At 46.1% G+C, this 14,496-nt stretch overlaps 1 protein-coding gene across 1 annotated transcript in view; it reads right to left on the bottom strand.

The window, feature by feature from the left end:
* Nucleotides 1-4,970, bottom strand: part of DAO (D-amino acid oxidase) — a 234,702-nt gene extending 229,732 nt beyond the window's left edge. Inside the window, exon 1 of the mRNA XM_085635422.1 lies at nucleotides 4,810-4,970. The gene's annotated coding sequence lies outside the window, so the exon portion shown is untranslated. The remainder of the gene's footprint in view (nucleotides 1-4,809) is intronic.
* Nucleotides 4,971-14,496: the final 9,526 nt, after the last annotated feature.

Raw genomic sequence — 14,496 nt, 5'->3', positions numbered from 1 at the left:
ACCGCTGGTGACGCCCTGTGCGACAATGTCTGTTGGCGCCCCCCCCAATGACCACCTCTGCCACGGAGTCCCTCACTAGCACCCTTTAACAGTGCCTCTCAAGTCTCCATAACCACTGTCTCACAGATTCATTTAGTTTTATAGCATCCCTCATACCAGTGTAATGTGTCAGAGCACTTTACACCACACACACATTGCACAGAGACAATCATATGTGTGTAAATCAGTGTATAGGAAATGGTACATCAGGCAGGACTACAAAGTGTAGTGTAGGAGTGACACATCGATACTGGTAGGCAATATAGTTTGAGTCCTTGTTCTGGAAAAGCACAAATTCAGAATTTAAAATGTAACATGATTGTTAGGGGTTCTCTTTCATAATAACAATTGTTTTCTACCCAAATGAACCCTTTTCACAAAATTAGGATGATGCAAGACTGGGCAAAATAACATATAGCTCTAACATATACCTTGCAGTTTGCAGCAGCTCTAGGGTGACAGTTAATAGCTCAATGTTCTATAGTAGGATATTGACTAATAAATGACAAGTAACAAAATGAGCTCTCTTACAGAAGCAGTAACCCACTAACCTATTTACATTATATGCAAATTCGTTATCCGCATGGTAAACGTTCATAGCAGCAGGTATTTTAACACTCTGCACTTCCTTAGGATGAGTCAAAACTTCCACTTGAGTCAAACCTCCGGTCTCTTTCCAGGAAGACGATTAATCACAGGAGTTATCTTGACATTTTAATTGATGCCTGAAAATTGCTGCAGGCCAGGAATGCGGCAGCAGGTGCTGTTAAAATGATAATATATATTTTCAAAAATGACGCCCCCATCCCAAGTCAACGGCCAGTGCGGTTGCACTGATTGCACCGCCCTAGGGCCGGCCCTGTCGGTTCCAAGGTCCTTCTGTTCAGTGACGTAACGATAATTGAGGGGGCCCCCCTGCAAGGTACGTGGTGGGGGGCCCCTCCGGACTCTATCAGGAGCTCCCCGGCCGAAGTGCAGTGCTGAGGGGGCCCCCTGGAGCTTGGGGGCCCCCCCCGCACTGTGGCGGATGCGGGAGCCTGTGTTACGCCCCTGCTTCTGTTGGTTCACTGTGCCCTATTTATTCATATGACACTTTATTGTTAATGTATCTAGTTTTGTTCTAGCATCTCTGGACGACATTACTATAGGGGGTGCAATAAAATTATTTATGTAATGGGATAGTGTTTAGGTGTTATGGCAATGTGGCACTTATTTTTCATGGACTCTGATTTGCTGATGAAATTATAAATTTCCTGACACCACAGTGATTCTGCAGTTTCTGTGATTTCATATGCAAATAAAATGTACAAAAACCCTCTATTTTAGGGGTGAGCCAGAAGACTATCCTATTCTACTATGGATGTTGTTGGTTACCCTCCCAATTTTGCTGCCTACATGGGACATACAATAATTTCTGATTTTGCATTTCTCTGTACAACCTTTCCACGAAGAGCCGTCATGCCATTGAGTCTGTACTGCTCTACTTTTGAATTTTGCAATTACAACTTTAAACTTTATATGGATCTAGAACTCAGTTATTGAGGGGGAGCTAATAACTCAACTGACTGTATTTCTGATTTTGATGCATTGGGAGGTGGCTTAACGCAGGGGCACATTGCCTCATGAATTAGAGGTTTAACACTGTCTCCAATCCAGTAAATATGAACATTCCGATTGAGGTAAATTTTTGATGTCTCTAAAATTTCGGGGTGCCCCATGTCCACAAGTGACAGAAAAAAAATCAGACCACCCACTCTAAATTTGTCTGATGTTCTTAATCTGACAGGTCCTACTACTTTGTCGGCCCTTCAGAGTAAGCTTTTCAATGGTGGAGTCAGCAGGGCACTGCTCAGGGGCGGCTCCGCCACGTGGGCGGAGGAGCGTCGCCCCACTGCTTTCTCGCAGTGCGAGAGGCAGAAACATAAAATGGTATTATGAATACCATTTTATGTTTTTGCTTTTCGCTTGCTTAACCTGTTCCCCCATTCAGCGAAGACTAAAGTGCAGCGAGATTCCAAGACTTAGCCTTTATACTGGCAAAGCGAGAACTGACTGTCAAGTGGAAGGCCCCAGCAGGCCCTAGTGTCATAAAATGGAAACAAGAACTAGAAAAATGGGCAGGCTGCGAAAACAGAATACTGCTCAGGAATGCAAAGCGAGATATAGGCAGGCTGGAGAGCGCGCGGGCTTGGGGAGCACTGGTTGATGACATGAGGAATGAGGAGCAGGAGTCCACACCTAGCACCCCCAGGGCCCATCCCGACCTGAAAGCCCTGGCAACCAGGACCACGGGAGGGGACAGCTCGAGTACCACAGGGAGCACTGACATGCAGAGCTTGATGACCGGAGGGAACGGGCAAGACCCGCCACATTCGGCAGATATAGAGAGTGACCCAGACCATACACACGGCGAGAGACGATAGGTTTCCTAGTTGACAGCAGCGCGGAGTGGGAGGGGGGATTGTTGGGAAAGTTGGGGGGGAGAGACACTGAAGCAGCACACGAGGCCCAATACACTCATAAGACTGATGTCCTAAGATATGCTTGCAGAATAACAAGGTATACAACAAGCAGATAGAACAGATGTAACCTAGCTAAGTAACCTTTGACTAGAATGCTATTACCGGTGACATGAGAATAAGATTTGTATTGTGAATGTCTAGACAGAACTGAAAATACCAATAAAGTCTCTTAAAAAAAAGAAAATATCTGCTTTTTGCACTGCGAGAAAGCAGAAGGCAGGGTTTGGTTGGGGTGGGCGGTCCTGCTCCAGGTAGGGGAGGAGTGGCTTGCCTACTATTGTGGGCGCTGACTGTTTGGTCGGCCCCAAGACCAACCAAACCAGTAATGCACACTCTCCGTTTTCCCCATGTAGGCTGCATGGAGAAAACGGCCTTCCCATAGACTCCTGTGGGGTCGGCGTCCCAGTCAATCACAACGCTGCCATTGCAGCATTGTGATTGGCTTAAGGGGAGGAGAGGGAGGCTGCCTGCTTCCTGCGAAGAGCAGAGAGAAGGAGACGTGACGCAGGACCAGTAGCAAAGGTAAGTTTTAAGTTTAAAAAAAAATTATATTACCCCTCCAACAAAGAATAAAATGTCAATATCAAAGCCAGGCTGTGCTCACACAGCTGCTGTTGCCATTTTTTTCGTTATTGCGTTTCACCTGGGAGACCAGGGTGTTAGCCACACCCTTCGTTTCTTCACTCCCCACAATATGCTTTCCTTTATTTTAAATTAAGCAGTGTACTTTTTAAAAACTGTCAACGTACATTATATGCATACCGTTTTACTGCCAAACCTTTGGATGCATGCATAATTGTGGGCCACTCTGAGCTTCTGAAGAGGTCGGTCCGCCAATAAAATTGAAGTTAATCAGCTACAAAATGGTTTCTATAGTATCCAGTTGCAGCATATGGGTTTTTGAGCGTTGGACTTTCTATAGGGGCCTTATTCACAAAACCTTTTGCATATTTAAGTGTGCAATGAAGTTGAATTGCTGGTTGGGAATTCGAGATACTAATTCACAGATTTGTGATTTCCTTGTTGGCATGATTTGCAGATTTTCCTGATATTAAGTTCCACTTAAGAATGAGGGAAATCTGCAAGCGTGGCCACTTTTACACACCTGTAAGTTTAGGCATGGGGCTGGAAAGGGAGAGGTTGTAATGCCAAGTGGTTGGAACTCGGAGTTTTTCAGCATTAGGAAATATTCCCAAGTGGAAGAAAGCACACTGTGCGATCACTCTCCCTAGGAGATATCGGGAGGAAGTTCACACCTCTAAATCTATGATTTCTGTAGATTGTCATGTTAAGTCATGTTAAGTCTGGAGGATTTTTCAGAATACCTTAAAAGTCAACAATGTATGCAAATCGCCAACAGAAGATTACAACATCTAGCTTTTAATGCTTTCTGATTCGACATTCCAACGGTTAACAAAAATTACCAACTGAACCAAAAAAAAGTCCAAAGCGCTCAACAACCAGTTCAATCTGCAGCTCTGCAGATGTCCCAGAGCCCAATAAGATAGAAACTGGGTACACTAGGCGAGTTCTACAACAAATAAAGTGGAATCTCCTCCAAGGTTTTCTTGCTTATGGAGTGAGCGGCAGAGAGGGGACATCGGGTGCAACCCCATAATAGATGGAGCCCCAGTTCTACTGATGATCTCTCTGACCCCCCCATCTTAACCGAGCCTTCTGACTAACACCGTTTTCGGGGTAAGACCCAGGTGTGCCGAGGCGATGATCCAACACTGACATTGGCTCCTAATAGCATTTAATAGATGCAGTCTCCGGGCGGGAGTGCAGCAGTGCTCCCCTTTGACTTACAGCCCCACCTGGACCAAAAAAGACCAAAACTACCATTTGCAGGACGGAGCTAGAAAAGGCGCTCTCCTTTGCGTGAAGAGAGGACCGTGAGAGGCGCTCTCCTTTGCGTGAAGAGAGGACCGCGATTCATTCAACAGCACCCTCCCATCCTGTCATCTTTCCCTAAGTTCTCATCGGAGTCCCTCTTCTTTAAATGGTTTTGCAATTGCATTTATGTAGCGTTTCTTACTCCTAACAAAATACCACAGCACTTTTTAAGAAATAGCTCCTCAGCAGGACCGACAAGTAGGTGCAAAAATCTATAGCACGCTCTAGAAGTTATGTGCCAGACAGTCACCTTTTTTTTCAACAAAACGTTGAGACAGCCTTAAATGAGATGTGGATAAATGAACAAGGTAGGTTGCTCAACAGTGGCTGGTGGTGCCTTTTTAGAACTCACCTTCGCAGGGGACGACGCTTGCAAGATGTTGGTCCAGCAGCTAAGGCTTGCACACCTTTCCCAAGTGCCGCGACTCCTGCACCGGCAGAGCTGTCCGCCTGTTTGCAAGCGCTAGTACTAGAACAGCAGTGTCAGCCTCCTATATTAACTTTCTTAGAAATGGTTGAGCAATCTGGTCAAAGGCCAGGCTACAACAGACAGATTGTGCTCCTCTTGGTAGTTAATCAGTGCTGTTGGTGAAATAAACTGCAGGCGGCTTGATTAGATGCAAAGTACAGCTCAGGTGTTGGCTTGACTGATTATTGTGCCAAAGGGAATGTGCACTCAAATGTATTTACACTATACTGTTTTTGTACTGTCCACTGCCAGTTATCACCATTATAATGCACACGGCTGACTATGTTGGTTATTCTGCACACTGATGTGTGCCCCCATCATACCACTTCCACGTTCCTGACATAGCTGAAATCATCACCCAGAAGCACTCTTCATCACAGAAACCAGTCTAACACCTACCTGAACACACATCTTGATGTTCTCATTCCTGCACGTCAGGAGCAGGACTTGTTGTCATCCATAAGTCTTCCTGGATGTGCTTTCAGTGTGATCAAGCGTTAGACCTGACAGCCTTGGTGTGGTCTTCCCCCAAACCTTTTTCCTTCTCCCCTCCTGTTTTCTGAATTTTGCTTTTGTTGTCATTAGGACTCTGTGCACTTTACCAGTGCTAACGTGCTTGTGCTCTCTCCTTGAAATATGGTAAAATTGGCCTAAACCTGATTGGCACATTTCATTTATTGTGAGTTCCTAGTATATGGTACTACATTTACCCAGTACCTGTAAATTAAATGCTATTACTGGACCCGCAACACTCATTGTGGCACGTACTAAAGACGCACTTTAAAACATGTCTCAGGCCTGCCATCGCAGCCTGTGTGCAGTTTTAAACTGCTAATTTCACTTGGCAAAATAAACCTTTTGCCAGGATGTAACCTTCCTTTTTATTAATACATATAAGTCACCCCTAATATAGGCCCTCAATAGCCCACAGGGTAGGGTACATTTTATTTAAAAAGTAGCACATGTGTTTTTAAGTCTAACGAAAAACTCCCAAATTCATTTTTCACTACTGTAAGGTCTACCTCTCCCATAGGATAGCATTGGGTATTGACTGGGAACAGGTAGAAATGTCAAGTTTGGTCTTAAATGAATTGTAATTTAGAATCAAATCTCTTTTTTATTGGCAGAACAATCAGAAAAGCAATTACACAGCATGCTGCCTACAACCCTGATGGGCCGGCCGCAAAGTCTCGCAAGGTGTTTTATGCACAAGTGGCACTATATAGATCCGTACATTTGGAATAATGGTTACACAGCATGTCGCCAACAACCCGTCATGGACCGGCCTCGTCTCAGGATGAGGTGCTTAGAGCTGGCTAGGTAACAATGTGTATGTATATTAATGGTTAGAGCCAGGCTCTGCCTCAGGTTATCAGTGAAGTACTATTGTACATGCATAATTGCTAAGGCAGCCAAATTAAATATTTCAGACCAGAAAAAAGGGGAAAAAACCTACCCCGAATTAAGGGGAAAATCACATAAAACCCCGCCACCCCACCCCAGCCTCTTCTGAACTAACAAGTTGTTAAACATTTTTCCAGTCTGGGGAGATGTTATAGGTCTTGGTCAAACCTGAAACCTGTCGGGAGCCTTGACCTCTTCTTGGGTGCCTGGAAGTAACCTCAGAATGCATGGTTATTTAGAACACGTCAGTTCCCGAAAGTTTGAGGAAAGGATAGCGATGAAGGGGGCCCAGTTTTTAGTGTAAGCCGAATTATCTGCATAGGTCGCCATCGACAGTCGTTCTATGCCCAGCAGGGACCAAAGCTGATAAAGCCACTGCCGATGGTCTGGGATTTTGTCTGTGCCCCAGCTGGACAGTAATACTCTGTGTGCTTCATTAAGTGCTGAGGCAATCTGCCTTCCTTTGAAGTGGGCAGAGTGGGAACATAAGGGCAATGGGGAGTCCCAATAGAGTGTATGCGGGGAATCCGGGGATTGTGGTATTAAAAGCTCGGTCAATGTCATCCAGGATCTGATCCCAGAATCTAGTCAGTTTCGGGCAGTGCCAAAGAAGATGGAGCAGCGTGCCTGGATTGCCGCAGCCGCGCCAGCACTGGCCATCACATTGGGCATTCCATTTCTGTATACAAGAGGGGGTGTAGTACCAATAGGAAGTGATCTTGCAGGCCGATTAATTGTAATTTAAAACCCCTCTTTTATAGTAAAGCCGGAATTTAAGTCACAATTCTGAAAATGACACTTTTAGAAAGTTGGCATTTTCTTGTAATAAACCATTTGGTGCCTGCAGACTGTGTCTTAGGTCACATGACTATGAATAGCTTGGCAGTTGGCCTATGTGTATTCCACCTAGACAGCGAGAAAGGGGAACTAGATGTTTGCAGGGTGGGCCATCCTACCAGGATGGAAGGGGTGGAGCTGTTCCCTGCCCCACTTGCATTTCAAAGGGCTGCCTCCAGCATATTCATAAAGGAACTTGACACCAGCCTTTTGTCATCCTAGACTGCTTGGAGCCAGGACAGGGGAAGGAAGGAACTTTCCAGAACCAGGTGTGGAGGTAGACTAGAAGTTTCCCAAACTTCAAAGGTTGGCGCCAAGTATACATTGTGGACCTTCAGACCAACTCTTCAGTACACTCTTGGACCTGCAGAGTACCCCCCCTGCCTCGTACTTCAAATAACTGCCCTGTTGTTGAGGTCTGCCTTGTACCCTCAGAGGACTGCGGCCTACCTTGCTGCTCGAACCCAGAACTACCAGAGTGACTGCAAAGACTAGTTGGGTAGCCTTCTGTGTGAGGTACACGGACATAAAAAGCTCCAGGGACCTTGAAACCTGCATCTGGCTTCTGTCTGGACTGAGTCCTGAACCCACCCCTAAGTGGTGTCCAACCAGTCCTGGAGTCTTGAAAGTGGTACTTAAGGTGCTCCTCTTGCCAAAACTGGAACTTGGGAGTTAGGAACATTTTCTTCAAAAAATTGCCTGAGGACCGGCAAGAGACTGGGATGTACCTGTTCGCTGATCCACCCAAGGTGCATCGTAGGTCTGCCTGACTTTGCTGTAGCTCCCGCTACGTTCTTCTCCACAGCAGAAAACCCTTTTGCCCGGGTCTTGAGCAACCAGATACCCGCAGTTGGCGCTTTGATCGTTTAGGCAATATTTTTTACTCAAAACCTTAAAAATGTATTACTCCGGTTCTACTGATTGGATTTAATTCATTTTATTATTTCTTAACATTTACTATTTTTCTAAATTGGTTTGGGATTTGTCTTTTGTTGTGTTTTGACATTATTACTGTTTGTGTGCTGCATAAATTCTTAAAATAGAACCTCTGAGTTAAGCCTGACTGCCTTTGTGCCAAGCTACCAGAGGATTAAGCACAAGTTAATTTAGTGACTTTTGTGGTTTACCCTGAAAAGTATTGTGGTTGTAGCTTGAGTAGGGTTTCATACCTCTCTGCCAATAATCTAATTTCTTACATTAAGAAACATCTATGACATTCAGGCACCTCACCTTCCACTTCTCATTCTTGTCATATCAGAAAGCCTCCTCCAACCTAATCTACAGACCTCCAGGACACAACAAGAATTTGAAGAAGAAATCTGAGACCTCATCATCTCTGCCTCCGTTCAGCACACCAAAATCATATTTATCTGAGACTTTCTAAACTCTGTTAAAAAAGACGTAACACTGTGTAGAACTGGAGTAGATTTTATTTAGTCTAACACCACCAACAGGTTCCAGCAGCAGGAGTCAGCTGTAGAATCTTCGTTCACCAACAGTAAGAGCATTCCAAGAGGGAGAGGGGAGGAGGGGGAACACAGGCAGGGATAAACCACATAGTTACAACACACCTTCCTGAGCAGGGAAGCAAACAATGAAAAACCTAAAGAGGAGGGGAAAGGAGAAGAAGGATGGAGAGGTAGAACAAAGAAAATCACAGCATATCATTAAATATCAATAACCTTCCAGTACATGCAAGGTAAGAACATTAAACAACTGAGGTCAGACAATACCTATACAGCATAACAAAACGTTACCCAAAAATATAATCCTTATGCCGTTCAGGGTGAATGTTAATTCTCATTAACCTCCTAGGAAGAACCGTTGTCCTTCCCCGCTGCATACCAAAGGTACTGGATTCACTTTGAAATAATTGGGGGGACATGCATGCTACCACTTTTTCCATCCCCCACGTTTGGCCATTCTCTAACTGGACCACATTCCTTCCCACACTTACTATCTTGAAAGGTTCAGAGAACCGGGAGTGGTTCTTCCTCCTAGCCTTGGGAAGGTCAATACAAACCCATTCACCTTGTCTAAACAACTGCGTTTTAACACACCTAGTGTTGTCATATCTGGCTTTTTACTTGTCCTGATGCGGCTCTATTCTTTCGGTAATTTCAGATCTGTCCACAGCACAAGTACTGTCTTTGCGCAACCAACCAGCAGTGAGGTTAGTCTTTGGCTTCCCACCTTTTAAGGAGATGAAAGGTGACACACCTGTGACACTATTAGGTGCGGCGCGGTAGCCCCATATCATCTCTTGCAAGGCAAGCTGGGCAGGTACATTTGTCACTTCTGCTCTTTGCAAACACTCTTTGACAACCCTGTTCAGAAAGTCCACCAACCCATTCTCCCAGGGGCAATACAAAGCAGTCTTTGGTGACAAATGTGAAGATTGGTAAGAAAGTCCTACATGAAGTCAGAAGTTAATTGAACACCGTTGTCTGTCACCAGGGTGTCAGGTATACCTTCCTCATAGAAAGTGTCTTTCAAAAACTGAATCAGGGACTTGGTGTCAATTTGGCGCACACACTTTGTGACGACCCAATGTGTATGGTAATCGAAGAGACCCAGAATGAAACGTTCATTTAAACATCTGAGATTGAGTGGGCCAATGATATCCAATGCAAGTTTAGACCAAGGGAGCACAGGAGCTTGGACAGGGGATAGCGGGGGTTTCCTGACAGTTTGAGTCTTATCACTTTTCCCACATTCCCTGCAGTCTTTGACAGCAATCTCTACCATGGCGTCCACACTTGGCCACCAATACTCCTCCCGTATTTTATTCTTAGTAAGGGTGTGGCCTAAATGTTCTATATGTGCCAGATCCACAATTTTGTTTCTAATATCCTTTGGAGGTACAATTATCTCCTCCCTGTAAATGGTTTCACCAATTACGCTCAGCTCTAACTTTACTTCCCAAAATGTACTTAGCACATCAGGTAAATTGTGCTTATGTTCCGGCCAACCCTCTCTTATGTATTTTTTAGGTAAAGGCACAGTTTAATCCTGTACACTGCAATCATCCCAATCCTTATTGTTCAACAATGCTTCTTCCAGTACTACATCCGTGTCCTCCTCCTCTTGGGTGTCTATGCTTGAATTTAAGGGTGCTCGAGAAAGGAAATCAGCCACGACATTCTGTTTGCCCGGCACATATTGTACTTTAAAGTTGTACCCTAAGATCCACAAGTCCCTGCCAAGGGTAGCCCTTTGACTTCCAGCGCTGAAATTGTGCTGTTGCTTCTATCCCATCCATTTGCTGTCATTCCGATATTGTGCTCGGGGGCTCCCCAGCCTTTAACAACTTCAACCTGGGTTTGTGGATCCACAAGTCGAAGGGCTACCCTAGGCATGGACTTATGTTCTGCAGAAAGTCCCTACATTTGATTTATTTTTATTGAGGTGTTTAGAGTTGGGCACTGCTGAAGGCAATGAGCATCAATCAGCAATTAAATCATCTTGGAGCGTTTAAAAACATTGCTTTTGTAAAAACACTGCAATTATATCATCATTTATCCAAGTTCACACAACACTCCTCCAACGGAGAAAACCATCAAAGCCTGATTCCAGGTATTCAAAGCACTATGTAGGATTAATCGCTGAATGACATGTCAACATTTAGTCCTATTTCCATGTCTTTGCCTGTACCGGTTTTTGGTTCCAATAATCTGGTCACCCTAGTTGATTGTCCGAATTGTGTATTTGTGTTGTTTACTCTATCAATCAATCAATCAATCAATCAACATTTGTAGAGCGCACTAATTACCCGTGAGCGTCTCAAGGCGCTGAGGGGGGGCTACTGCTCGCCAGGTCTTGAGAAGTCTCCTGAAGGTCAGCAGGTCCTGAGTCTGTCGCAGCTGTGTGGGGAGGGTGTTCCATGTCTTGGCGGCGAGGTAGGAGAAGGATCCGCCGCTGGTGGAGGTCCTGTGGATGCGTGGGACGGTGGCAAGGTCGGCGGAGCGAAGCGGGCGGTTCAGAGTGTAGAAGGTGAGAAGTTTGTTGAGGTATGCTGGTTCGGCGTTGTGGAGTACTTTGTGAGCGTGGGTGAAGAGCTTGAAGGAGCTTGAAGGAAATTCTCTTGTTGACTGGGAGTCAGTGCAGGTCTTTCAGGTGGGCAGTGACGTGGGTGTGGCAGGGTATGTCAAGGATGAGGCATGCGGAGGCGTTCTGTATGCGTTGGAGTCTTTTCTGGAGTTTGGCCGTGGTTCCTGCATAGAGGGCGTACCCGTAGTCCAGTCTGCTGCTGCTGACGAGGGCCTGGGTGACCGTCCTTCTGGTTCCGGTGGGGATCCATCCGTAGATCTTGCAGAGCATGCGGAGGTTGTTGAAGCAGGAGGAGGAGACGGCGTTGACTTGCTGGGTCATTGAGAGTGATGAGTCCAGGATGACCCCCAGGTTGCGTGTGTGGTCGGCAGATGTGGGGGCGGCTCCCAGGATGGCTGGCCACCAAGAGTCATACTAGGCGGAGGGGGTGGAGCCAAGGATGAGGACCTCTGTCTTGTTACAGTTAAGTTTCAGGCAGCTGGTCTGCATCCAGTTGGCGATGGCCTTCATTCCATCGTGGAGGTTGGTCTTGGCAGTGGCGGGGTTTTTGGTGAGTATCGCATCTGGAATGTCTAACCTTTTAGGATAGGAGATGTCTAGAGGTTAAGCACCTCACTATGGAATATGGGTACCTTGCTTCAATCCACGCTTCCATCCTTGAGTGAGAATAGTGCGATTCTGGGCACTTAATCACCCTTTTCTTAAATAGGAAAAATGCAGTTCTGAAATATAACGCGATTTTCTATTTCAAATATGTGGCGAGCAATTATAAATGTGTGTCATGTAAAGAATATTTTAATACCAAGGCGAAAACCTCAACTTTTGATCAATGATTTTGTATAGTCTCATGGCGTTACCATTGTGCCCAGTTAGGTTCCCGCTTATATAAGTATGGATGCATACAAGCAATGGGCAACCTCCATGAATATCTCTAGGAAAGCTGTCAAAGCTCTAATGTTGAAAAAGACGCTCTCACCCAAACCTTGTCAATTCCTATACCTTTGTACCTTGATATCGCAGGTTATAAAGTAATCAAACAGTTATCTGAATGAAACAAGTGGCTTATGACTGGTGAGAGGGAGTTCATGGTCTGATATTACCGTAAGATAATGTGCTGCTCCCACCATGGTCAGTGAGTCCTCACCCACAATGTATCACTCTAGGGGAACTGAAAAGGGACAATTGATATTACAATTGAAAAGACTGGAAGGAAACAACATGGCAGAGAGAGACAGACCACATTCAGACTGTACATTGTATTGTTTTATACAATTTGTACAGCGCTAACTAACCCAATATGGGACACAAATTGCTTACCTACATAGACAGGAAGCTACATAGCATAGGGTGTGAGACTGAAAGGTTGATGTTTTTGTTTTGAGTCTATGTAATATACATGTTTTATGTTGTGTATTATGACTAATCTGCTCCTACACTGCTGGCTTTCAGAAAACAATTAAAAACATGGATTTTTAACAATTAAATTAAACAGGGTTCCTTCAGTTGTGTTTCATCCGCTAGCATCAAGGCACCCCAGGGTAATCAAGCGCTTTAAAAAACTGATAACATAACTACCAAGGTACAGTTATCATGTTAAGGAATGGGTAAGGGTATGTGAGGGATAGATGTGCAAATTGTAATTGCAGTAAAGACTAAAGTGCAGGAAGCTACACAGCCATAAGGGAACGCGATGGGTGCGTGTGTGTGTGTATATATATATATATATATATATATACACGGGGCTATGCTACTATCCCTAAAGGGGCCCCCCAGCACCAGGGACCGCCACCCTCCGGGGCTTTGTGAAAATATTTGCGGGGGGCTCATGGCCCCCCCCGCAGCCCTGGGGACCACCACCCCCGGGGCTTTAAAAATGAATGGATGGGGGGCTCAAAGGCCCCCTAAGCCCCGGGGATCGCCACCCTCCGGGGCTTTGTGAAAATATTGGCGGGGGTCTCACGGCCCCCCCGCAGCCCCAGGGACCACCACCCCCCGGGGCTTGTGTATTTTTTTACAACAACAAAAAAAGAGATACCATGTGTGGGGGGGCTCAAGACCCCCCACTCGCCCCGGGGACCGCCACCTCCCCGGGGCTCCCGCCACCTCCGCGGGGCTCCAGCCCTGCCATAGCAAACTTGGTTTGAATTTTGAAAGAGAGAGCAGGGAAACCTGCTCTCTCTTTCTAGTGGCCAGAGATGGGGGGCAACGCAGCCCCCCTCCAAAAATAATAAAAATAAATAAAAAGGCCATGCCCCGGGGGATGGGGTCCCCGGGGCTGATTAAGGCCTCGGGAGGGGGGACACGCGGCCCCCTTCCCAAATTTTTAATTAAAAAAATAAAATTAGGGGGCAGGCCCTGGGGGATGGGGTCCCCAGGGCCAAACAATGAGCAAAAGAAGGGGGGCTACGCAGTCTCCCTTCTTAAAAAAAATTAATTAAATAAATACCAGCATCGCGCCGGAGGCCACGCCCCCTCGTTTCAGCACTCTGCAAATGCGCCCCCTGATGCGTTTGTGGATGGGGAACGAATTCCCCTTGAATACTGGGTGTCCCTGGGGGCCAACTAGCCCACCAGGAACCTCCAGTATGCGCCAGGGGGCTGCGTTGCAGAGAGGTGTTCTGAGGCAATGCCCCTTTTTACACCTCTCTGCAACGTAGCTCTGTGGTGCTTAATGGAGGTAGCTGATGTGGTAGTTGCTCCCCAGGGACCCTCAGGATTCAAGGGGGGTAATCCACCAACTTAAAACGCACCACGGGGCGCGTTTGCACAGTGGTGAAGGGAGGGGGCGGGGCCTGAGGTGATATGTGTGCAAACACGCCCTGTGGCGCGTTTTAAGTTCAGGAATTAATTCCTCTTCAATCCGGAGGGTCCCTGGGGGCCAACTAGCCCACCAGGTACCTCCAGTACCATGGAGCTGCGTTGCAGAGTGTTTTAAAAAGGGGCGTGGCCTCTGAACACCTCTCTGCAAGGCAGCTCTCTGGCGCATACTGGAGGCACCCTAATATAAACTTTGATACACCCACTCTAAATTACAGACTGCCATTCTCAAAACCATAGACACTCCAACACCAATAACTACATACCCACTCACTGATTCTTAGGTCTACACACCCATCCACTCACTCACCCGTACAGTCATTCATACTTATGGTCACTCAGTACAGGACTATCATATGCACTCATTCACCTATATAGACACTCACACACCGCCACTCATCCATAGAGGTACTCACACACCTACTCAGTCATGCAAATAATTAATCACACTGCCATTTACTC

This window comes from Triturus cristatus, chromosome 11 (assembly GCF_964204655.1).
Source record: "Triturus cristatus chromosome 11, aTriCri1.1, whole genome shotgun sequence".
In the NCBI taxonomy this organism is placed as follows: domain Eukaryota; kingdom Metazoa; phylum Chordata; class Amphibia; order Caudata; family Salamandridae; genus Triturus; species Triturus cristatus.
The sequence above is the reverse complement of the archived record's forward strand: the minus strand, read 5'-3'. Positions and strand labels throughout refer to the sequence as shown.